We start from the raw sequence: 26223 nt of genomic DNA, 5'->3' as shown, positions 1-26223 counted from the left end.
TTATTCTGTGATAGGAAGATGCCAGACAAGGCAGTTATTGAGATGTCCCAGACACCTAGGTCTATGGAATCTCCATTTTCTATCACTCTCCTTTATGCTCAGACTCCTCAAGGTTCCTTGTCTTCTGTAGTTAACTACATCATCTCATCTGTTGTGCTTACGGGGGTTTAGGAGTGCAGCAGTACCAGCCCTAGTCCTGTTACGTACGGTCAGGCCGTATCAAGTGCTTCCAAGCACTGCCTCTTGTGGTTAGAATCAGCTTGTCTAGGAGGGGATGCTCAGGAAAATTTTGCTCAGGAAAATTAAATGTGCAAACTTAACAGGCATTGGTTTGTTTCAGCTCAGTCTTCCATCAAAGGTATATCCCTAGCTACACCATGTCAAAATCAGAGCCTATGCAATAGTCATGCATTTTAACTGCCTCAAAGATTTAGGTAGAACATGTCTGTTCATCTCTGTCCTGTGAAGCTGCGAATCAGCTAGAGGAAAAGAGGGAAGAGAGTGGCAAGTGAGTGAGAACAAGGGCCTACCTTCCAGATCGCCTGACTTGCAGAGGAAGAATCATTCAGTTGCACCGACAGGAAAATTAAGTTCTCTGACCTGGTCCTATTTTCTCAGAGCTACAATGTTCACCTAACAGCTTCTTCCTGCAACAGTCATCCTGCAGCCCTGATGACTGCTCCTTAACCTTGCAGAAAAACAACACTCATTGCTCTTGAGCAGGAGCTGCTCCTCAGTATATATTGATACATATGCATTGCAACCTCTTCTGCATCTCATGTCACATTCAGCCGTATTCCATTTTATAGCTTAAAAACTAAGGAGATATTACATTCATTACATGTCACACAAGCACGTGGTATGAAGTGACTTTACGGTAAGAATTCCTAAGTCATCAGCTTTTCTCTGTGTGTCTCTCAACATATTTTCCACGATAAGTTGATGAAATCAAAGTCTTCCAATGTGTTACTGTAGACCTTAGTAATATTAGCATGCAAGTTAGTCTTCTGGACATCTTGTTTCTTTTGCAGGCTGCATGGAAATATCTGCATAAGATGTTTGTTAGTTACAGTGTTCTCCTCTCAGCTGCATATTTATTTACCTTAGCTAGTTTGTTTTTAATTGGTATTCCTGGAAAATATATGAACATACAAAACCTCAGCTTCTTTATGCATTACTTTCCTGGTAGTTACAGTTTCCTGTACCTATTTGCTTGAAAAATCCGTTTATAAAAGTGTGGTTAAATACATTGCCTAGGCACATGTGCAGAGTGCATTTGGCAGTTACTTGGTTTTAAATTGCTTTACTGCATTATGGAAAGCTGCTGTCTATGTTGGTACAACAGGGTATTTCTATAGAACTATCTGAGGTTATCAATGCTTGTAATCATCAATAGTTAGTCATCTGCTACCAATGTTAAATAGATTAATATTGTTCTCTCTGTCTTGGGTGAGGCAAAGTTGCTACAGGTTAAATGATCCAGATGGGTATGAACTCACAGTTTTGAAGCTCCACTGATTGCGGGCCCAGCTTGGTGTGTAGGACTGTGTGCCAGAGATGCTGAATGCAACAGCATTCTGAAAAAAGTATATGGTACTAAGGGGTTTGGTTCTAGAAGCCAGGCCTACTGTAGGTTTCCAACTCCCCTGGCAACACTTCAATATTTTTATATAAGCAAATTGTCCTAGGACGCATAGGAAATCTGTGCCAGATCTAGCAACAGAACCCAAATATCCCGAGTGTCACTTTCCCATAAATATGCAGAATATTATTTCTTCTTTATTATTTTATATGCTTTAGAACTGTGCATGCTACTGAAATGCTGAGTTGTAGGAGATGAACAACATGAGAAACCTGGTAATGCTAGCAAATTGTTGATGAAGAAAATATGATCAAAATCTTTTATTCTAAGTGTTCTTAGCCTATGTAAGATATTCCTGTAAGAGCAGCGGGCCCAAGCAAGCTTTTTGATTGACACTTAAGACAAATAATTCAGCTTCAGCATTTGCCCCATCTTAATTCCTCAGTCTCAGGTAAAGATTTGTGGTATCTCATTAAGAGCTAAAAAAAATGATAGCTTAGTTTAGGAAAAGCTATAAACACCTTGGCAGCAATTTTTTTCTTATCTTTTTTTGGTTAAGTGCCTTCTCTAACAGCTTTATCTACCCGTTTTATTATTGAGGAAGTGACGGCCAAAATGCTCCCCCCAGTGCTGTTCTCAATGGCTTTCAGTTCTTCGCAACATTTTGGAAACATTTTGGAAACTTAGTCTCACACTCTGAATTACTAAGCATTTTATTTCCCATAATAATGTAATCAGTCTTACAAACTCTGTTACCTTTAGTATGAGGAGTACTAAGCAGAACAAAGGTTACAGAATGAACTGCAGAGATAACTCTGAATCTTACTTTTCTTGGTGGTGTCTGTCTGTCCCTTACGTTTACTGTCTATCAGATTTCCTTGGTACCTTTGTTTGATAGACAGAAACCCACAGATAAAACAAAAACAAGCAACCAAACAAGAATGCCTGGCTGCTCGGTGTTGTAAGGCACAGCCTTCCTGCACTGCAGGTTCTGCTGAGAGGCTCATGGTGACACTTGCAGGTTGGAAGAAGCTGGAATCACAAAGTCAAGATGAGTCAAGATTCTGTAAACTATTCTTAGATTCGAAGATGACAAAAAAGCCTGTACATAACTGTTTTGGCTGGTAACCTGCAGTTAAAGTAGTTTGTTCTGAACCTCTGACTTTTCCTTCCATTACTATTATGTGTATCTAGGCCCTTTATTCTGATTTTTTTCTTTAGTTTCTTTTGTAGAAAGCTAATGATTTACTTGACCAGTACTATTCCAAGTAACTTCAAGAGTTGCCAGGAACTAGTCAATCCATCTCCAGCTTTCTTGTATGTATTCCCACAGGAGTGTATTTCACTCCGTACTGCTAAGGTCAGAAGCTCATGAGTCAACATGTTCTTGCCAAATGCCCCTAGAGAGGGGATTAAAATGCCAGAAAAAAATAATAATATTGGGTTGTTTCCTTCCATTTAAAGAGTTAGCTTGAATACATTTTCAAAATTTCCTTTGTAATCAGGCAGATTGGAAAGGTACATTGAAAATAATGAAAACTGAGATTCTTGTCTTTCCAGGGGCTTAGACTTAAAGAAAAGACTATATATCAGAAAGCTTGAGACAGTAGCAGGAGGCCACAATTCTAAATTGAGCTGCTAAACTAAATCTTCCCCAAGATCCTAGTCTTCAATCAAATGTGACCAAGTTGTTCTCTATTTCAGTATCAGGCATTGATATCTAACTACTACAAGGACTTTCAAGGCTCAGTGAATTTCTGTTCAGGATAATATTTTATTAAGTATACTCTTGCATGGGGAATTCAGAAAACCTTTTCTAGCAGTGTCTAAAAACCCTTGAATTAAGCCTCAGTCAACTTTAAGATTTTCCTCCTTAGAGAACAAGCCTATATTAGGAGTTATTAGACAAACTGTTGAAAACAGAGTTGAGGAAACAGCAGAACAGCAAATCAGACGCATACTTAAGCCTTCCTCTTAACTGCATCTGGCAGCAGTATTTACAGGCTGCTAATTCTGTGAAATAAGGTTAATAGTTAACATCAGGCAGATTTGGGCCTAGACCATAGTTGGAGGATAACCTTTCTGAAGAAAAAAAGATAATTGCAACAAATCAATAGACAGTGCTTTGCCCTTTTTGTTGATAGGGAGTGAATAGGCTGGTCTGGTCATACAGGCCTCGGTCTTTAAAGGTATTTGACCCAACTGTAGAGTGAATGACTGCGGATGAGGTAGCAGCTCTGCCTCACTACTAGGCTAATAAGTCTTGAAACTGTTTCCGTTGCTGATTTGTTTCAGTCACATTTCCATGGATTTGATCCAACGTCTCACCCAGATCTGTGCAGGGATCTGTTGGCATGGTCTGGTAACTTCTAGAAGGGCAATTAATTTGTTCCTTAGGCTGTTCCTTTTCTTTGCATTAGTTCCCATCTCTGCAGACCTGTATGTTCCTGGCAGAAACACTTTTCTTCCAGTGCAGGCTCGTTGTGTTCCCTGGAATAAGTTGGCTTTTTTCCTTGCAAACAGTTTTGCCTATGTCAGAGGGTGAGGAAAGTGGAATCCTTGCCTGCCCTGCTTTTAAATAAAACAGTGATTGACACACTTTTGGAAGTTTAACAGCAAGATTGTGAAAACTCTTCGCATGTTCTGGTAGCTGTCAGAATTAAATTTGCTGGTCTGTTTTTTAAAATGTGTGGACACAGGTGGATTTATAGTGGCAACAGCACCTCCTGCTTGATTTAGCTGTGTATGGCAGGGATTGGTGCAATTCCTGTGTTCGTGCCTAGCTGCCACAAAACATTAACAGTTCACGCTTACGCTCAGGCTGCGTTAAAACCAAACACTTACACTCACTTCTTCTTCTAAGCTAGCAGTGCAGTGGACTGTGTTCAGCTAGGCACATCCTGTGTTCACACTAAAAATTGGCAGAGCAGTGAGTTTTGGCACCAGCTGGACAATACTTGGAGTCAGCATTCAAGCTCCCTTTTCTGTGTTCATCACCATGCAGTTCTACTGTAATTAGTCAACCCTAGTATTAGACAGAATCCTGGTTTTGCGACCAAATTGATGGATGCAAACGCATGGATGGGATTTTTTTAGAAACCCCTTTCCTATTGTTTTAGATGACTATTGATTGTGTATGTAGTTTTAGGGATTTGAATTTTTTCTTCTCCTTTCCTGCAAACGTATCCTTTCACTTAAGCAAAAACAAATCTGCATTTGTATTCTGATTACATAATACATAGCCTAGTAAAAATAAATACCACCACCTGTCTCTGGCTACATAGCAGCAGCCAGTAACAGAAACTGTGGCCCACACTCTTATGTTAGCTAATTTACTGTATTGAAAAGGCAAATCGGTAAGTGGAAGTCATGTGAGGGTCTTCTGGTGAAGACCACATTTAAAGTTAGCTAGTATAAACCTGTCTTTTTAGGAATGCTTGCTAGGCTAGATTAGGAACTTCCCAGTCTTTGCACAAGATGATTCTATTCTTTTGAGTGAAGATTAGAACTGATGCATCGACAGAAATTGTATCTAGTCCATTAACTATTTTTGGAAAATATTTATATTCGAAACTATACTTAGCATGTGAAGAGTTTTGCCAGCATTTGCTTTGGGAAGTTGTGGTTGCAGCCATAGAAGCTGTTTCAGTGCAATTCGTGTTGAATGTGGTCTTTAGAGGAAGAGGAATTTGCCATCTGAGATTGTATTCGTTTTTTGTGTTCCACCTGCAGTTTCTGACATCAGGACAAACTGCACAGAGAATTTCTGTAGCAGTCCAAATTACTCAATAAAACACACACAAAAGTGTGAGCTTCCCAAAGCGTATACTTTTAGTGGTATTTTCAAGGCAGACCACAGAACATGGGTCTGGAAATGGGGCATATTTAGGAGGCTTTCTGAAAGTTAAATTACTAGTAATATTACCAAGGCTTCTAAATGGGATCTACTTTATGCAGTAAGAAATAGCTATGAGCAAGGTTAATATGACCAGAGAGACATTTTTGGACAGAACAGAGCCTGCAGCAAACAGCAAGAAAACCTTTTTGGCAAAATAATGAATTTTTTTCCACAGTGCTATTTTTTGAACTTGTCGCTTTTATGCAAGCTAATGAGGCAATATTACCTATATAGCTATACAATTTTCTTCTGTTTCCTATACTTAGTGTTTAGTGTTTGCAAACTGTCTGATCTGTGCTGAAAAGACACAGGTGTTGCTGCATGCCTAGTTATAGTATTTTTTTCTGCCCTGTTCCATGACTCCTCTCCATATCACAAAACTTTAGAGGACAAATCAATTTACAGTCATGGTAAACATCTCTTCATCTTGTTTGGATATTGTGTAAACGAAGATAAACGAAACTTTTTTCAAGCTATGAAATTGTAGCTGTAAGAAAAGTTACCTGTTCCTTTGTTCATTATCTTCAGATTTTGTTCAGCGATGGGCTTAGTGTCTTTGTTAGGAAAATTCACATTTATATTTATTAGCCTTGTTTCTAGGAGAAGTTCAGAACATGTAACAGATTAGACAAAGTGCTGTCTCTCAAATACACTGAAAAAAGCCTTCTTGAAGATAACTGTAGCCAAGCAATACTTGACCAGATGTGTCTGGTGACTATGGATATTTTTCCAGCCTTTGAGTTAGAATGAGATGTCTTTTTCTGCTGTTGCATTTCTTTTTTGTGTATAAAGTCTTAATAAAATACACAGTTCTTCTGGGAGAGCTTATGTTTTAATGCCAGATGAATTATTTATGCACCAGCACTTACAGAAATGGAATTGCCATATGCTAATATACCGAAGAGGAATAAATACTGTCCTTTAAACTTACACACAGAAGGATGCAGAAAAACACCAAATAGTGCATTAGAAGCCTGTAAACGTTACTCTGTCTGAGATTAGGCATTTAATATTTTTTTGTAGCTTCTGTTAAAACAGTTCAGCTGCTGTGTGATTCATTTTAGTTCTTGAAACACAGAATTTACTATAGAATATAAATTTATTAAATGTTTTCATTTGCCCAGCTGAAAGATTAACCAAACATTAATCAACTATATGTCTGTTAACGTGCTTTTCCTTTGAGTGTGACTAGAAGCAAAACCTGAAAGGAGGTTGTAGCGAGGAGGGTGTTAGTCTCCTCTCCCAGGTAACAAGTGATAGAATGAGAAGAAACGGCCTCAAGTTGCCCCAGGGGAGGTTTAGATTGGAGATCAGGAAAAATTTCTTCACGGAAAGGGTTATCAAGCAGTGGAACAGGCTGCCCAGGGAAGTGGTGGAGTTGCTGTCCCTGGAGGTATTTAAAAGACGAGTAGATGTAGTGCTTACGGATATTGTTTAGGGATATTGTTTAGTGGTTGACTTGGTAGTGTTGGGTTGATGGTTGGACTCGATGATCTTAAAGGTCCTTTCCAGCCAAGATGATTCTGTGATTCTGTGAGAAGGATTTTTAGAAGAAAATGTTTCATTATGTGTGTAGAAATAAAATCAGATACGTACGCAAGCCTTTGAAGTAGGCAGAGAACTGGTCATGGTATAATACAATTATATAATTTCACTCATGTTGGAATAAGAGTCCTGAAAATAACGGGCATGGCATAGGCAAGTATTATGAAAATTGTGTTTAGCTACAGCTATGGACAGAGTCTGCAGTTTCCTTATTGCAGTAAGGTTACAGTCCTTATTTGGATTTACTGAGTTACAGGTCATCATATCTGAAAGTCCCATTTTATAAGTGGTTCCATTTGTAATTCAGAAGGTTGAGGGAGGGATAAATTATGGATAGAAACAGAAGAGCTGTGTGTGTTATGTGACAAAAGACGTGTCCTGAAGTAACGTTTCAAATGGTTGTCATAATCTTTACTATCAATGAGTCTTTTATAAAGAGTACTTCACCGGAACATGAACCTGTAGAAACACAGAGTGTGACATTAACTTCGGAAACTGGGGTAAAGGCATGGACACTTATTTCCCTGTTCTGCCTCGGTGTGACCTTGCACACAGTCACTCAACTATTTCATTACCCCAAAGAGATTTTAGGTGCCTAACTGCCACTAAGTCCCATGGGGGTTTCGTTTCTGTGCCTTAGTCTGAAAAATGAAACTGATAATTTCTCCTCACTGCATGAAAGACTCTGTACAACATGACCCATGCAAATATAGATGATGACTTTTTTTTATTTACATAATATAGCTTAACACGACATTCCCAGCTGCCACCTTCCATGACAGCGAGGCTGCCTTTGGCTTAACTTTAATGGGAGAAGCCTGGAATTTCCATGTTAAAGGTTCTGGGTTCATTCCTGCTGACCTCTCTATAGGCAGGCAAGGTTCATTAGATATGGAAATGATTCAAGTCTTTCTGCTTTTTTGAGTGTTCTAAGTCTTGAATTTCTACCTAAAAACGCTTGCAGCAGCACAGTCTGTGGGGGTACTTTTAATCACTCATAAACACAGATTACCATAACACTTTCCTTTCCTTTTTTTTTTAATGTGCTAAACTTAAAGTAGTGTTAGCTAAATGGTAACTTGTCTTTTTAACAAGGATTTAAGAAAATTTTAATCAAACTATTTTGTCCTAATGAATGGTTAACCTCTCTAGCCTACACAGAAGAGACTTGCTACAGGATCTTTAGACTGATTTTTCTGGGAAATGGGCCTGTTACTCCATGATATTCTTTGCTATAGAAAGTATTTAAAATGCATAATGAATATCTCTTTATATGCCTATACCGTGTGCTAGTTTGTCCAGACTGTCATTTTGCTGAATTAAGCAAATAAGAAATGACTGCTATATGTGACTAAGCATGGAGAGGTTCAAAAGCAGTAGCTGAAATCATGAGAAATATGTGCATTTTTTGTGTTTGGAATAAGAATGAGACTGATGCCATGGTTGTCTGATGTATGAAGAGCGAATTATAACTGTGTGGCAATGAAGTCAGACTTTTTCACAATTTTTCACTACTAGAACACATAAAATTACTTAACTATTCATTTGGGATGATAATTTCATAGCTTTACAAAATAATATGTTTATAATACCAGCTGCATGTGAGCATGAAGTCTATTAGTAATTAATATTTCTGTTTCAAGAGATTAGATTCAAGTGTGTTGCATTCATCAAGAGCCTTTGTTCATCACTTAATCCCCTGTTCTCTGGGGAGGAGACAGCAAAATGATGGCAGAAAATGCCAAATGAGCAAAGCTGCTTTCTTTTACTTCCTTCAGGAAAGCAACAGGGAGACACTTCCTAGATTTTGCTACAGAACTTTGGAGATGGTTATAAATCCAAAATGAGGGATTTTATAAAAGGAAACTGACCTGTAAATGAATGTCATGGTCTGCAATATCCCTTTTTATAACCTCTCTCTTCAAGAGTGTCATTCTGAAAGTGGATCCCCATTTGTCTGTGATACTGTCTGGTAGATACATGTGAGGTATCGGTATGTGACTCTCTGTAAATAGTCTTTCAGTGTGCATCATCAGTGAGGAAAAGCAAATTCACTGCATATGCAAAACATCTCATGGTCTTACTAAGACTTTCCCAGGGGAACTGCATGTAAATTTTGGACCTAGTAACTTATGTTAAATTTTAAACATTTATTTCATAGCAGTCACCCAAAGAAGAAGTCCCACCATTACCTTTCTTGTAGGAAGCGTGAATTCTGAGAACTTTATACTATTTCTGTGAAATTTCCAGACAAGTTGTAGATGGAAAAAAATATAAGCACCAATTTTTTCCCCCAAAATAACAGCTAATTATTTTCAACATACAACATATATAATGTTTAAAGAATATGAATGTCCTTGATTGTGCATATTAACTACGAAATTCAGCACAACTGCTCAGGGGAGTTACTGCTAGTGAAATTAATTGGGTATGTATATGGAACTAAACAGAGTATTTGTCCAAAGTTAGATGGTCCCAGGTTTTGCCTAAAAATAATATAACTTAGAAGTGGTAAAGGCAGTCATAAATGAATGGTTTGTAAGCTACCTTACAAACACAAAATACAGCGAAATCCATTGGTTTTTATAGAAATTATATTCAGGTTTTAAGTGAAATGTTTTAGAAATTTCAATTTCAACAAGTAATTTTAGCTATTTAAGTAGGAAAATATTGCTTTGGGATTCAGGAGGAGTTAAATTTAATATCTCAAGTATTAGGTATACTGTGTGTAAAAAGTTAATGTGAATTGGCATTGGCCAGATCACTACTCCAGCAGGCTAAGCATTGTCCAAATTATGCTGTAAATACAGTCCCTGCTCCAAAGAATTTATACACTACAAAGTGGCTAAATCTGAGAAAAGAAGGTGGTTAAAAAATACACAGTTTAGGCTAGCTGTGCAGGCAACTGCAGACTAGGGAGTAGCAGTGAGAAGAAGCAATTATTCACATGAAGAGAAGGATAGACAGAAAAGTTTGAATTTAAGGTTCCTGAAAGGGCTTTTCTTCTTGGGTTTGTCAGGATGAAAAGGTTGCAGAACTGTCTGAAGTGGCCTTTTGGCGTTTCCCTAGCCGCTACAGACCCTTTAGAACAGTTCTGCTTCTCTTTTGTCCGCACCCCTCCCGTCAGAGGTAAGTTTCAGAGAAAAGTGAAAGCACTTCTATACAGTGTTCAGTGCAGAGAGGATGGCCTAAATAAAAGCAGCACTCTGGAAAGCATTTTGAAAACTGACAGTTCAAAGAGAGTCAGGAAGTTCAAGCTGCAGAGTCATAAATTAATCATTTTTCATCCAGCACATGAGTGCTATGTTTTTACTGTGTTTCTTCTTTTGATGTCAGCAGTCTACCATATCTGTTAGGCACAGCAGCACAGAAGTTCATTCCCCATGATAGTAATCTGACACTATTCATTTTGGATCCTATTGTACATTTTAGAAATATACAAATTTCACAGCTTCTTTGTGTTTCCATTTTGTTTGAACAACTGTGGTGGAAATAAAATAATAAGTTGTATTTCCCTCCCCTCCACAAAATACTGATCTTTGAATTTCTTTCCTGTTTATGTTAGCATTTGCTTTCCTAATTCTGCAGGCATTCAGGCCTGTCATGTTGCAGAAATCAAGGCATCCATTCCCTGTGGAGCCAATTACTTTCCATAAATTTAATCATTGTCTTTCAGTCTTTTTAGTAGCATGTGAGAGGGTTCAGTGTTACTTTTATGCTCTGTGTTAGAAACAGAGAAGAAAAATAGCTTGCTTTTAAGAGGTAAAAAGTGGCAATGGCTGGGATGATTTTATGTGTATTCTTCTAATCAAGGTCAAGTTACTGGAATCTGTGTCTGACGTCATGCGGAACAGGGATGTGTTGTGGTTTAGAGTGATATTGCGGTGGGTTGGATTTCTAGAAGATCTGAGCACCTGGAGACCTCAGTGACTGCCTGGGGAGCTGAGAGAGCTCAGTGAGCCCAAAAAAATCAAGAGGGTTTGGTTCTGTAGGATCGTATCAGCAAGCCATGTCATTCATATGAATGTGTGCAATAATACTGTACTGAGTGTTGTACACTATCACCTGAACCTGAGTCTCAAGTTAGTAGATCTATCTTTGAAGTCTCTGTTAGAATGTTTTTTTTTTCCGAGTCAGTAAAGAGAAACCTAGCTGGCATGTGACGTATCTAATAGAAGCACTAGAAAGTAGTGTTTATCTATTCACAAATAATATGCATACAATGAATTATTTATGTGTTTGGCAGTTCTAATTTATAACTTCTGGATGTCTACTATATAACAAAATTACGGATTTTAGAAAGTTTGTAATGTTTGGACTTTGTTTAGATTGAATGTATTTTCAGATAAAAGTGGTGTAAGAGTAGGGCAGCTTCTAATGTCAGTTAAAATACTCACTATTTATTTCCAGTTTCCCTGGCAATGAAGCAGCAGGGACAGCACTGCTTAGTCTGCTGTAACCAAGGTACTCTAGCTTGCAGATTGCCAAGTGAGCTGGCTTGCAAGATGGCACAGGGAGCCAGCAGGCAGGCTGCATTGTGGGGATATCCCAGAGCCCCAGACCTCAAGAAGAATACATGTTCCTGGCATCATAGCAGACTAATTGAAAGTCCAATGAATGGTTTATGTTAATTTTGGTGACAGGTTGGAGAGAGATATTGTCATGTTACTGTAAACTTCACTCATTTACAGATTTGGTGCTTCAAGTACAGAAATTTCTGCCTATTTAGTTTCAGGGTAAAAAAAAATCGCTGTAACAAATATTTTAAACCTTGTCCTATAAATGCAGAGAAAGGAACAACGGGTGAGAAGTTTGAAATGGGAAGTATGAAGTGAGGCTTTCATGTTAGCATCATCTCTCTTAATGATCTTATAATATCCCAATTATGTTTTTCTTTAGCTAGAAAAAAAAAAAGATTTACAGATTTTTCTAAATAAAACCTGCTCTTTGACATGTTTTAAGATGCAGTTAAACAAGATAATAATTGTCCTTTCACATAGGAGAACAGAATTTTCTTGAGATGGACTGCTATTCTGGAGTTGAAACATAGGTGAAAAGCAGACCAAAGACTGAAAACATACTTTGTTTCTTCTGTGTATATGTGTTTTTTACGTTTTAAACTTGCACTCTGACTGCTGGAGGAAAACAAGGACAGCACACAGTTTTGCCTGGCTAAGCTAGACCATGAAAAGTAAAAATAGAGCAAGAGGAAAATGGCATGTTAGAGTTGGACAGAATGGGGATACAAATTCTGCATTCCAGATGATGTTTGGAGTGTGGCCAAAGCTGACAGAGGGGAAAATTTTATTTGGACCCTCCTACAGGGATTAGTCCCTAAAAAAAACCCAAACCTTTAGATCAAATTGGCAGGGAACTGTGTCATGGAGGACACCAGCATCCAGAAACAATGGGGAAAACTTTATGTTGATACATTTTGCTCCTTTTGATACATCTCTTCCCAGAAGGTGTACAGTTCCCTGTAGCAGCATAAAATTATGTTGTTGGGTTTTTTTTTTTCTGAATAGGTCAGCATAAAACCCCCAATGGTTGAAACAGTACTTTCTTTTCTTATTTTATTCTTACTTCTGGTGTGGCTTCCAGATTTTTTGGTGTCTTGGTGCTAGGCCTGGATTTCTCTTTCTTCTCAGTACCAGGCAAGTGCATTTGGAAACTTGAAGCACCCTCATTTAGTCAAGTTTCTCTACTTTGTGGATTTTGCAAGGTCTTTACTTCTTTTCTAGCCCACTAGTAAAGCATGTTGATGTACAGACTTTTCTCTACATCATTTTGTGTTCTGTAAAACAATTTGTTCTTATTAGAGCATCCTCAGCCACCTGTAAATGTAACAGACAATCAATGGGTTTAAATCTTTGCCAGATAGAAAGCTAAGAGTAAGTGCTCTTCAGACAGCAGGATGCAATGTAGGCTCTTTCCGGAAAGCCTCCTTCACTTGCAGTTTGCCCTGAGCTCTGTGTACACTTCCTTTAATGCATGGCGAGGGCTTAGGAACCAACCACTTTACCAATACAATGCTGAATGTCTTACGCTGTTCCTAACATACAGAAAGTCCTCTCTCACTTCTGCCTTGGAGAATAATCTGTTGCATGGGGATACTGGGGAGACTAATTGATAATTTAAAAAAAAACACTTTTGAAGATATAGAGAACAACATTTCATTTACTAGCTTTTTTCTTTCCGCTTATTTTTTATGTCCGTTTCCTTTTCATTCCTCTTTTCTGTGGATTGTTTTTCCCTCTCTATACAACTCATACTGTTTCAATGCCATCTTAAAGACTTCTGCTTTTGTAACTTACCTGTGAACTGATGTAAATTGGGTTAAAATAAAATATGTGCTATATTCATAATACCAAGAAAAGGAGACCGAACTTCCTGAGTCTGAAGTATATTTTTATAGGTACGTGAGTTATAAAACCTCTAAAACAGGAGGCTATTAGAATAGAAATGCTGACGTAAATGTTACTGGAATGACCTGACTGGAAGGAACTGAACTTAAAGTTCTCTGAAAATAATGAGGAGTTTAAGTATTGCTACAATAACACAATACTGGTATTTTCATTTTAAATGTTAGAAGTTCAGCAGCTACATTTACTTGATTTTCTCTAGACTGTTCTGTACTCAGCTCTGCTAAGTCTCTTAAGCCTTGGCTGCCTGCAATGACCCATGGCTGCCTTGGATAACTGCGTACTTAAACAGGCACTGGGAAGAGAATACATAGCATTAAATTCAGCACACAATCTTCTGCTTCTTAAATTAAAGGAAGCAGTTCTATTAACTATCAAGTGAAGAAATTCACATGGAGGAACAGAAGAATTGCTATCTGCCAGCTTCTCTAAAGAGAGAAGGCACCCACCTATTTAATCCTGCGTACTTCTGCAGCTGGTACCTTTGAGGACGGCATGGCAGCCCTAACCGCTCATCTCTGTATTTTGGCACTAATCAAACTAACCGGTTTCACTTTTATCCCAAGGTTGTGCAGAAGCTAGTTGTATAGCTTCATAAATCCAAATTATAATTACATTTAAATAGGCTATTTATTTTAAGGAGATACCAAGGCCGTTATCTCATACTCTTATTACCTGCATTGGTAACTACATAGAGTAGAAGATGTAACTAGGTTAAAAATAGTAGTTGTCTGATGATGTTTCCAGAAACGTTTAAGATGTCTGTTCTGTGTTGGACCAACAGTGTGCAGTGAGCCAGATGATCTCGTGGCCCTGTGACTGTAGTCCAGCATCTGATTCTGCACTTGCAAGAAACTGCTCAAATAGACATTCAGTTAATGTCAAAGAAATTGATAATAGCATGAGGATTTCATACTCAGAGCACCCTTTTGAAGAAGGGCCTAAAATATTGCCGCTGGCAGAAAGGGAGGTACACTTCCTAAGGACAATTCCTAAGGAAGGATTAGCATTCCCTTTCCTGTATCTGTGAGTCGGCTTTAGCTGACTTGCCCTTTTATTCTTTAATATTTGCTTTTGCATTTTCATTGATGTTGAGCCCTTGGTGGGCAGAGACAGTGATTAAATTCTTCCCAAGGCTCTGAAGTGGGATATGGCAGTTGAAGGATGATAATTCAGTGAATGGCTGCGCAGTTCACCCAGACAAGGGGCTATGCAGATGTACTGTGGCAGCATTGTATGATACCCTGGAATGTCATAGCCTTCCACAATGAACAGAGCTGGTTTTTTCAGTCCTTTATTGGTGATGCAGATATCCTGGTGGTTTTGATGGCTGTCAGATCTTATTTCCTATTCACAGAAAAATTAACTATGCCAAAACAATTAAGCTCACTAAGGTAATGTAAGCTGCAAGAGTTTGAAATGCCTAGACTGATGATCAATGGAAGGGACTGTTCAAGGAGAGGCATTTCCATCCTTTGTATGTTGTAGTAAGTTGTCAAGGCTGAAAACTTTTTTTTTTAAAAAAAAGCTAGATGTTAAGAAAAATGAGTACTTGCTAGCACAGGATGTAAAAGCTAACCATTTTAAAAAAGTGAAAAACAAACCTCTTCATTGTTAAATTCAAGACAGACAGTGACTCTGCTTATTAGCTAGGATGATGGCATACGTTTTTCTCTGCAGGCTGCTGACAAGCAATCCTGCTGACTGCCTGTCAGGTTAGACTTGCTTTGTGGGAGGCTAGCAGCAATCATTGCTCATTGCACTGCTGCCTTCCTTTTTGGCCAAGACGAGATATGGAATCTCACCACTGTCTCTAGTGATGGTTAAACATCCTGTCTCACATGGAGCTGATTTCTAGTGCCCTCTGCCCTGTGGGAGCTTACAGTTCCATGGGCAGCAGTGTGCTGGGGTGCCAGCCTAAGGAGAACTTTGTGAGGGGAAATCTTGACGGTTTTGTGGTTTTTGATGGAATTCTGAATAATGTGACAGCACTTTGTACAGATGAAATGTTTTACCTCAGTAGCATGTCAGAGCTCCATACCTATCTCTGTGCAAGCAAGTGGCCTATCACCAGTTAGTATATCCACTGCAAACCCTTACATTTTGATTAATCTTGCTTACTATGATCCTTTAGAAGAACACAGAACAGCAAGGAATAATGGATTCAATAGGTTTCCAGAAGTCTGCTAATTCATTTCAAAGAGTGGGTATTGCAGTTACTATTTTGACAGATGTTTCCTTGTTTTGTCCTAGACTAACCATTTGATTGCTGATTTCAAAAGATCCTCAAGTTCAAAAGGTTCTCAAGTGCACTGACAACCTCAAGGGAGGAAGCAAGAATCGTGCTTTCTTTTCCTTTGCATAGGAAATAAGTCAAAGCTGGAATACTAGCAGTGCAAGATGGCACATGTTCTGTAAGTATTGCTGCTTATTACTCTGCCTCCTTTGCATGCACATGTAAAAGGCCCCAGCAAGCCACTTGTATACAAACACTAATGTTGTCAATAACTCTGCATTTATTACTATGCATTTAACTGATTTGGCTCCATCTTTGAAACTGAAATATATATTTATGTGCATAATTTGCAGGTTTGAACAGAGTTCAAACACCATCAACTGTTTCTAGACTTAGTTGTAAAGGCAGAAGGAGAAACTGGTTTGAGATTCTGTTCAATATCAGGTCTTGTTTAATCTAATATTAATTTATTCTGTACCAAGAGGTAATAACAAGGTTATTCTGTCCCACTAAACAGTGTATCAAAAGTTGCACACACGGCTTTTTTATTATAATCTTTCCCAATAGTCTGAGGTTTAGTAATTTTCTTAGCCTAAAGAAAGATCTTATGAATGGGAAAAATAATGAGAAAACAGTCATAGTGTTATGAAGGCTGCAAAAGCTTTAAGTGGCATGAAATGGATTCTATGCTTTTGTTTGCACTTGACAAGTGCTTCAGCTGGTCTTGTTACAGCACAATCTTTTGTTTCATAATTATCTCTATATTATGTACTTAAGGCTTTAATTACATACAGGGTTATTGGAACTGGTTGAATTGTTTCTGCAAAGATGTTGAGCAAAAATGTTGGGTTTTCAATTAAAAAGGCAGATTTTGTTTAGATGGAAAAAAAGATTATTTTTAAAAACAGATAATGTGTATCAGGAAACTGTTTCTGAAAATGAACAAATCTTTGTTTTGGGGAAAAAGAGAATATGACTGTTACCAGCTGGTACACACTCACCAACCAGTAGTACAAGTGCTTGTAATTTATTGGTTTTCTTGTGGCTTCAGAAGGTTCAGACATGAATTCTGGGTGCTGTACAGAAAAACTCATGTCTGCCCCCAACTTCTTCTTGGAGGCAGGAGACAGCAGAGGATGACCAGGAAAGAAAGATCAACATAATAGGCAGTGATCTGAATGCAACAGCAGCATCTATATAGAACGATAATTGTTCTGGTTTTTAAAGACACACAGTAGAATTTTAAGTAAATGTTTGACGATATTCCATTGCAGAATTTTGTATGAATCCTTCCTGTTCGTGATGAGCAAAAGAAAGGAAAACACCAGGCTGCAGAGATGAACAGTGAATGTTGCTGAACAACTGAATATGAACAATCGGCAGATCAGAGGTAGGAGCATATAATTTGAGAATATGAGTTGAAAGTAATGTAGATTAGATTAGGAAAGGTTTTGGAAAGTGAAGTTCCCATGCAGGTAGGAGAACCAGAAAAGGGTCTTTGAAGCAGTTTTTGACTGAATAGATTAAAAACTACCAGAGTAAAAGGTGTTGTTGAAGGAAGTCAGCGGTATGAAGAGGCTGAAGTAGCCGTTTTAATTATACCCCTAATATATTAAGGGAAAACCAGAGGTAAATAGAGACTCAGTAAATAAACCAGGAAAAGTCCAGAATGTAACGAGACCACTGTGCATGGGAGGTTATTATAGTGCTTGCATGCAAGGAGCCAGGCAAAGAAAGTAGGAGAAATGAAAAGATTTGGACTGAGGTGATTTCAATGTCACGGGCTGAACAGGAGAAGCTGAATAAATAGTCAGATGAACTGCCCATCAGTATAGCGCAGAGAAACTGTGGAAGCTCCTATAGCAACAAAATAACTGCTAGAAGCAATTTAAAATGAAATTGATTGCACAGGAAAAAATCGATGTGCACAAGTCGGTCCAGAGAAGGGGTGAGTTGTTAGAGGGAAAAGCCTATACATTCCTCTAGACCTCATTAATCACTTTCATTCTTTTATCGATACACATAGAATATTATGCAGTTTCCTCTGGGGCTGTAACAGTGCTTGCTGAAGGGAATAAAGGCAGCATCTGGGCTTGAATGTCCAAGCAGTAGTGGTGGTGTATAGGGAGTATTGAGGAAAACTTGTTTACCAGCATTTCATCTCCCTTTCCATTACCTTTTCTCCCCCAGGAGGTAAGTCGATTTAGGCTTGACCTTTCTTCTCAGTGGCTAGTGCCAGCCAGTCTACCACCGGGGTGGGAGTGCCCTGATAATTTTCTGCTGAATAATAGCCAGTGATCTGATTGATTTAACATGTATCCAAATTAGTTAATTTTTATAAAAAAGAAAGAATGACCAATACAAAAGCATTCACTGCCAACAACTATAGTATTCTCTTCAAAGCCAGAAGAATTTCCTCTGGATTTGATATTATTAATGCCTTATTTCTTTTTGCTGAGCCAACTGGATTCAGTTTGTCATGAACAAAGCTCTCTGGTATAAAAGAGAATGAAAAATGAATATAGAAAAGCAAACAAACACTTTTTCTTTCCACAAAACTGCACTATGTATCTCTTTGTTTAACGTATCCTTCAAAGATGCTTATATGCTTTTTTCATTTCCCTATGTTGGCTTTTTATAGTGAAGGATTTTTCTGTCCTTATTTAAAAAACAGCAAAAGTTATTAAAAAAAAAAAGGAAAGTCTTCAGGTGGAGCTGATTTGCCTTAGGAAAAGCAGCTGCTTTGCAATGTGTACACTGTCATCAAGGCAGAAATGTATAGAAGTATGAAATTATGAGCAGGAAAGTCTTGGCTAGAAGAATACACTAGGTCTCAGAGTATCTGGGTGTTATTTCTGGTCTGAGTCTTCTAAGAACTTAGGATTTCTCTGGACGCTTTTTCTACACCAAAGTATGGTAATGAGAGGTTTAGTGCTGCATTATCTTAATTAATTCTGTTCACAAAATTCCACAAAAGCAAAATATTATCAAGAAGATGTGAGGCTGGATTAACTAGATTAGATACTGTTTAAATCCACTTGAAAAACTGTTGCTAAGCACAAGTACTCTGGAAGTTCAAAAGTTTTAGCTAACACTAGCTAACTTTACTCCTTTATTTTTACAGTGGCATCTATGTAACAGTTAAGCAAAAATAAAAGTGGCAAGACAGATAATTTCCATGTTTATTTGATAAAGAAGATACTATGACTTTTGTAATGTGTCTGTTTTTGCCAAAGCAAACAGGGGATATAGAATCTCCTCAATGCAAGCTTTCATACTGTGTGTTAATTACAGTTTTCTTCAACGCTTGTTAGTAATATGCTTTTCAATTCAGCTAAACTGTAACCCATATTGTGGCTTTAGCAAAGCCAGTGGAGTAAAGACAAGGATGAATCTGGCTTCACTTAAGAAGCCTTCAAAGAACAATGTGTCTGGATCTGCTAAGGCGACCAGTCTTGAATGAATCTTGATCAGTTGATGGCTGAGTCTTTATGAACATACTTTAACTGGCGTAATCTATGGTAGGTACGAGTAGATAAGAGGAGATAGGACAGGAGATAAAAGAAGTAACGTTCTTTATTTATGTACAAGGAGCTGATGATTAGGCATTGTTCTGTTCTGAACTGCACAGGGAGTCTGTGTCTTAGCAGTACAGTAATAGCCAGTCAGTCCTCTAACATGCAGTTAGGACAAATAGTTAAGTACACTGGTGAGAGAGAAGAGAGATGATTTGTAGAGTAGTAGATTTCCTCAGGAATTAAAAAGTTAGAGGCAACGAAGTTTTTTTCTGGGATCTAAACCATGACCTTTGAAAGCGTTCAATCCAACTAAAAAATGCAGGACTGTATTAGCAGGGGGGAAAGAGTTGCTCATAGCATATTGTTGCTAGAACATTGTAATCCTTCCTTGGGGCCTGAAATAAAAGTGAAAGTAGGTCACTTTTCTTCATTTGGATGGGTACTAATTTGCACGTTATCCAGTCAAATTATCCTCTTATTAAATATTTCCAGAAAGTATGACCTAAATGGGGCTTGTTCACAAATAACTGTCAAAAAATTACTTTTGATGCATCCATGAGATGTTTTAACTTGACTCTTTTATAGGTGTGGCAAATGGCAAGGAAACCCAGTTCTCTGCTGTCAGAGGCATAGCTCTTGGCGCTTGGCTAACACTTAGGCAGAACAGGTTTTCTGATTCTGTCCCTAACACAACCTGTATGTGACCATCCATGGGTTTAGTTTAAATCAAGTAGTCCATCAGTGTTCCCCTTTCCTGGGGTTCTTGTGAGGTGTTAATAAACCAGTGTGTTTATTTACATAGCAATTAGAAATGTTCAAAGTGTTCTATTAAAAATATACTAGCATGTTTATTCTTAAACTTTCAGATGAAAAGTACAAAGCATAGGTTTACTGGTTTTGTCCTGTCAACCCTCCAACGTAACAGAAGCATGAAATGTGAATTCCTAATGCTTTATCAGTAATTTCAATAAACACGTGCCTGATGTTCCTTCTGTATGTTAAGAATGTCTTGAAATTGAAATGCTGACTTCATAGGCATCATAAGGACACATGCTTTTATGACCATACAATGTAAGATGTGAATAATCTAAATTATTCTGAGCTCCAAAACACCCTTATTCCTTAATGACCAGCAGATCTGAGTAAATGCATTATACTGATCAGCTCTTTGTTATTATAATCCTGCCTGCAGGAATTAAAATGCAGGGTGATTAGAGGAAAAATACCATCCAAATAGTCATGAAGATAGTAGTTCAGTCCTCAGTGGAGTGGTTTTATATTTGTAAAACATTCTCCTTTAGAATGCATCCTTTTATTTGTTTTTTTAAGCCAATAAAATTTCAGTTTTGTTAGACTACTTGGTGCAAGAAGGGAACTGGATGGTGCTTAGAATCCAATATTTATTGATCTGTGTTGTTCTAATGTGCTTTTTGGTCGTGTTCCATCTACCCTATACAGAGATGGCAGGTCAAACTATATCAGCTCTACCAATACAGATATTGTGTTACACAGAGCTTCATGCACTCAGTCCATGCAAAGGTTTTTAATTAAAACACTCTGTAATGATTTAATGATTCACTGGCCTCTGGAAGTTTGCACGTAATCAAAGATAAACTAGTAAAATAAAGTGCAAGTTTCAAATATAATTTATAGTTCTGCTAGGTTTTTTGTCAAGAATGTCTTTTAATTCCATCTTTTAGATTATATAATAATGACTTTGCCTTTTTGAACAACATATCCCAAAGATTAGCTATTTTTCCCTTTCCTCTCTTTTCCATATAATTTTTAATTCCAAACGTAGATATTATATTGAGAAGTCCAGACCAGTAAGAACTTGTATGAGATCTAAAATTCTGTAATTTCCAGAAAAGAAACTACTTGGTTCCTAATGCTTAGATTTACCTCTGCTGTCATATTATCCTTCAGTTGTAAAGATTTATTTTGCCTGGACCAGTTCCAAACTAAACGTTAAATTTGCAGTCTCAACAGATGCTGATATTTTCAAATAAAAATTATTTATTTGCATTTTTTAGGGAGCATCTATATGTAGGTTTAATAGGTAGGTTTATACATTTGGAAGGAAGACTCTCTCTTGATGATAACTACGTAAAATACTGTACTAGAGCTGACAAATTATTTGCAAAGTATCGCTCTCAATTATTCAGGTCAGATCAGGACTGTAAATACAATCTGCATTAATATGGGGAAAGAGCAGAGCTGAAATGTTATTAATCAGTCTGTGACTGAAGACAGTCATCACTACCTTTAAACGTGATGGAGGGGAGAGAAGGGTGGGAGAAAGGAGGGAGAAGGAACAACACAGAGTCTACTGCAGACGTGCCCATATGACACATGAAAAAGTCTGCCTTTGCTGTGGGATTCCTGGAAGCCCCTGGACTGATGTGAATTTGGACTCTGCCAGTGTAAAAGAATTTGCTTTCCTGTGAAATGCATTGCTTGCCAGACTAACCTTAAAATATGCAGTGAAAACAAAAAAAAAACACCTAAAATATAGGTGTGGAAAAGTAAAAGATTTCATTTTCTTAATTTATCTACAGAACATTTTTAGGCTTGCTGTATGTCACTTTAGCCTTTCAAGGGCTATGATAATAAAGCCCTCTTTTAAATTCTCTTCACTCTCCTCATCCACTGCTTAAAATATCCCAGCCAGCAGGATGGATTTGCATTTTCTGCTCCATAGAACTTGATAAGAAAGTGTTCAGTCTGCAGAAGGTGCCCAGAACTTGCCTGGCCCTGCTTTGTACAGGAATCAGAAGTTTAGCACCAGAGGGGATCAGGCAGTAGAATCAATATATTTGTTCTATTTTTGCCATGCTACAAAGAAGTCTAGTCTTTTAAACCAAGGAGAAAGTTTGAAATGTATTTTTGTTGCTATCATTGTGTAGTTTCCTTTCTGTGGAAAATAACATGAGGCCTGCACTTTGCTTTCCAGTCAGTGCCTAAAGGGGCAGTGTCTTCATCTGTTCCTTTCTATTTATGGCATGTCTGAGGATAATTAAAGCTTTTAAACAATTTGCCACTTTGTTTCTAAAGGTCACAAAATATCTGCTCAGCTTGTTGAAGCTTCATTTATGAGGTCTAATTTTTCCAGATGTGGAAGGAAAATTAAAAATTAAGTCCACTGTATTATATCTACAGCAAAAGCAATTTTGTAGATTTTCAACATTTTTCCATGAAAAAAAATTTAAAAGTAAATTTTCATTTAAATGAGGCCTTCATTTTTTAAATGGTGCACATAGATCCATCATCATATGTATTGCTTTTAAAAAGTTAACTTCACAGAACATGACACCTGTGGTGGTGGTTCTAGTGCAAATGCTCCCCAAAAGGGCTTTGGGCCTTGCCAAGGGAGATGCAGAATGGGCCTCTGCTTTGAATGCCTGTGGAAAACTGTAGGAAATATTTAGAGGCTGTTTTGGGACATGGTGTAATCCGTATGCCTGGAGTACAGCTAGATGCACATTGAACTTGAAGAGCCTTCATCTCCGATCTAACTGTCCAAGATCAGTGTGAACCCATGCTGAACTTCAGATTTCGGATGAAACTTATATAAATTATGAGTAGGTATCAAAAGTGCTGGTGCACTATGGTATCAACTCGTTTGACATTAGCAAGATTTTTGCATCCAAACCATTATAGCCAGGTTATTGTTCATAAGGTATAAATACAAACCATGTTGAAACAGGTGCATTGATATGAACTTACTCCTCAGCTAATATGAAGAGCCACAGCTCATTTAATACAAGAGAGAAAAAGCTCTTTGTGGCTCCCAAGTGGCAGCTAATTTCAGCTGCTGTAAAGCAGATGATAGTGATATCTCACAAAGGATGGGCAAAGGATATGAAGATATGCTTCCCCTTTTGAACAGGGTAACATTCACACTCATGGCTTAAAATAACCAACATTTTGGCATTGAGTTGCTTCAGTGAATAAACCTTTGTAGGAATGCAGCAGATCAAATCATGGTAACTCTATATTAGACATTTTCCACTACTACATTGAATATGTAATATGTAACTAGTAAGTAATAGCTCTGCTGCTGAGCATTTGAATTGTCTTCATATAAAGTGCCTGTGCACACATTCTCATGGGATAATTACATATAACATTGTAAATGCCCAGTTGCTCGAAGGATATTCTTAATTTTTCTGGGTCTGTCTGTCCTCCATCTCCACCAAAAGCTAAGCTAAACTAAACATAAACCATGTTATGCAGCATCCGTATACAGCCAGTGCCACTTTGGCCATCTTGTACGCTGGAGGAGAACATATTTCACTTGTTTCTTTTAATCCACTATTCTGTAGAGAAAAATGTAAAGCCAGTAAAAAAATTATTTAGCATTTGCCTTTGAATAAAATTCTTATGCTTCCCTTGTGTTTTGAAATATGCATTTCAGACTGGGTAAAACAATTGTCTTAGTTTCTTCCTAAATATCTTAAACTGATTACAATAATTTTTAATTTAAACTGTAATTGCTTTTCCTCATATTTTTTTTATGTCCTTGTTCCACTTGCAGAGAGAGATTTTCTGTACTCAATGAGTCTTAAAACAACTATTGCCAAAATCTGATTCTTGAAGATAAATAGTAAATGGCATAAGGACTAGCTCAGTTCTGCAGTACTCTGGGAGCCCAGGTGGAGATGCATGCGCTGCAGTCACACTGGCTGCCTAAGGCAGTAGTAGGATTGTCTGCTTGACTAGAAGGCTGATTATTTTTTTATTCTCTGTCCCGCATATTTTTGCTATCTGGCACTTGCACCATTGCGATGAGCAGCATATCATCACAATGTCTGAAATCAAAACAGTGAAGTTCTGATGTTAGTTCTTAGCACTTTTAAGATATTCTTCCCCCTGAGTTTGTTGCTTCTTCCTATATTTGTATCAGTATTATGGAGTTACTGCAAAGATTATGGGGCCCACAGATATCTGCGTCCTTTATGCAGGGCAAAAAAAGAAAAAAAAATAGTCAAAATTACCTTCTACCAGAAAGCCAATGACTGAAAGTGTTAGTTTTCAGCCTTTGTATCAGTGCCTTAGGAAGAAATGTTTTGGAGTATGTATGAAATACAGAAGGATGTACTGTGAATATCAAATATTCTGAAAAGTCTTAGCTAAATAACTGTCAGAGTGTACCAAAGGAGGAAATTGAGCCATGCCAAATCCTCCAGAAATAAAAATCCTGATTTTGAAAAAAGTTTAAAAGTTCTTCACAGAAAGATAGATACACTTTCAGAGCAACTATCTGAAACTTCAGTAAGATAGACTATTCTAACCAGAGCTCAAGCTATACTTTTCTCCAGTGTTGACTTCACCTCTATCCATCTCAATTACTCAATCATCCTCAGGAATGTAATGTGAATCATGACAGATGGCAGTTTGTGGTTTTACTGAGTCAATAATGTAGACAGTAAATCGCACAATACTGAGGATTTTTTTAAGGAAAAAACCATGCTGCAAATAATCTAAGAATGGCCTTGATTTACATCGAGCAATCTCATAAGTGGACTGGTGTAATATATCTAGCATTTTCTAAATTTTTTATTCCATTTCCTATCTTGTCCCTCATTAATATAACGTATGTAAGCATCTAAAAGAAAGATTTTGCAGATTAAAATATACTTAGCTGCCAGCTATGTAAGCAATGACTAGATGACAAAGATAAAAAGGAGTGTTATGAGGGCTTGTGGTTTGTGGGGAATGAGTGGTTTCTGGGTTTTTGAGTTTACTGTCACCTTTCAAACCTATGGGCTCTGGTTGCCTCACCTGCACACAAGGATGGTACTCAGTGGTTTTGCTCCATGCTACAGCAGGTAAACCTCCACAGTTAGAACAGAGATGGTCAAAGTTTTTATTGCTACAATTATATTTTTTTCACTGTAGCAATTTGCTGTTCAGAATCAAAATCTGGTTCAGAAAATGCAAAATGGAGAAAATAATGGCAAGGGTGTAACCCGTCTAACAGCCCTCCATGCACACTATACGTGATTGTATATTGGCATCGCACAACGCATAAATTACTCAGAATAATATTAGAGGTCTTAAATACAGAAGTGTGAAGTGAGTGCCTAGAGACCAGTGTTGCATTTCTCTTTTAAATGTCCATGGTAAGCAGCTCATCTGAAAACAATTTACTGCTTTCTCATCTTGTCTTCAAAAGCTGTTAGGAAAGGGCAGCTGCAATGGCTTTTCTGGAGGACAGTTTTACAAGAACAAATATCTTCTTATAATCAAGGTAAGCTTTGTGGCTGTGGTGCCTTCTTAATACGATGGAGGAGGGATAGAAATCAAAGTGACTGTGTATGATTTGATTTGCTAGGTTATCCACTTATTCCCTTCATCATGAAGCACCTCCACAACAGCAGCAAGAACCATGCAATTCTGAAAGTGCTTCTGGCTGCTGCAGCGGCTGTGATAAAGCTGAAGTCTGAACCAGGGATGGCAGCAGGCATGAGGGAGGAAAAAACCCATCAGTGTTATAGTATGGAAATTAGACACCTTATTCTCACTATTCAGCTGAAGGAGACTAGCTTCTAGGTTTTTTTGGTCTGACTGAAGCAAAACTGAGCTATGGGACATGAAGGGAAATCCTGGGAGGAACTCACTGTATGTTCAAGTCTTCCAAGGGGTTCAGCTAAACACTCTTAATCTGTAAGGTCTTTTGCCTAAAAACCTATTAATATTACTGCTTAGTTTGTCTTCTCTGGCTTGAAAATTAAATTGCACATGAAGGTGGTGGCATTCACCTGAAGAAGACGCAGTATTATAATAAGAAAATCTAGTAGTCTCATTCCTGTTACATTGGCTAATGATAGGTGATTTTTTTTTCCTATTAATCTTAAAGCAATCTGTAATCATGAATGGCTTAATATAGTGCAGCACTCGCTGGTCTACTGTTCAAAGAAAGATGAATAATATGTAATTGGAATAATTTAGCAAGGTTGAAGTTTTTACCCCATAAGAGAGAATTTTGATTGCAGAACCTTTTCTCCCTGGAGATACAC

The sequence above is a fragment of the Nyctibius grandis genome, chromosome Z (genome assembly GCF_013368605.1).
Source record: "Nyctibius grandis isolate bNycGra1 chromosome Z, bNycGra1.pri, whole genome shotgun sequence".
In the NCBI taxonomy this organism is placed as follows: Eukaryota; Metazoa; Chordata; class Aves; order Nyctibiiformes; family Nyctibiidae; genus Nyctibius; species Nyctibius grandis.
This window is presented reverse-complemented; position numbering follows the sequence as displayed.